Genomic DNA, 680 nt, shown 5'->3' with positions numbered 1-680 from the left:
GGGGGCATTTGGGGTCCTTTATGGGGTCTTCGGTCCCCTATGTCCAGGTTGGGGACATTTGGGGTCCTTTATGGGGTCTTCGGTCCCCCATTCCCAGGTTGGGGACATTTGGGGTCCTTTATGGGGTCTTCTGTCCCCTATGTCCAGTTTGGGGACATTTGGGGTCCTTTATGGGGTCTTCAGTCCCCCGTTCCCAGTTTGGGGTCATTTGGGGTCCTTTATGGGGTCTTCAGTCCCCTATGTCCAGGTTGGGGACATTTGGGGTCCTTTATGGGGTCTTCAGTCCCCTATGTCCAGGTTGGGGACATTTGGGGTCCTTTATGGGGTCTTCAGTCCCCCGTTCCCAGTTTGGGGACATTTGGGGTCCTTTATGGGGTCTTCAGTCCCCTATGTCCAGGTTGGGGACATTTGGGGTCCTTTATGGGGTCTTCAGTCCCCTATGTCCAGGTTGGGGACATTTGGGGTCCTTTATGGGGTCTTCAGTCCCCCGTTCCCAGTTTGGGGTCATTTGGGGTCCTTTATGGGTCTTCAGTCCCCTATGTCCAGTTTGGGGTCATTTGGGGTCCTTTATGGGGTCTTCAGTCCCCTATGTCCAGGTTGGGGACATTTGGGGTCCTTTATGGGGTCTTCAGTCCCCTATGTCCAGGTTGGGGACATTTGGGGTCCTTTATGGGGTCTCC

The sequence above is a fragment of the Tetrao urogallus genome (genome assembly GCF_951394365.1).
Source record: "Tetrao urogallus genome assembly, contig: scaffold_166, whole genome shotgun sequence".
Lineage (NCBI taxonomy): Eukaryota > Metazoa > Chordata > Aves > Galliformes > Phasianidae > Tetrao > Tetrao urogallus.
Note: the sequence above shows the minus strand (reverse complement) of the source record.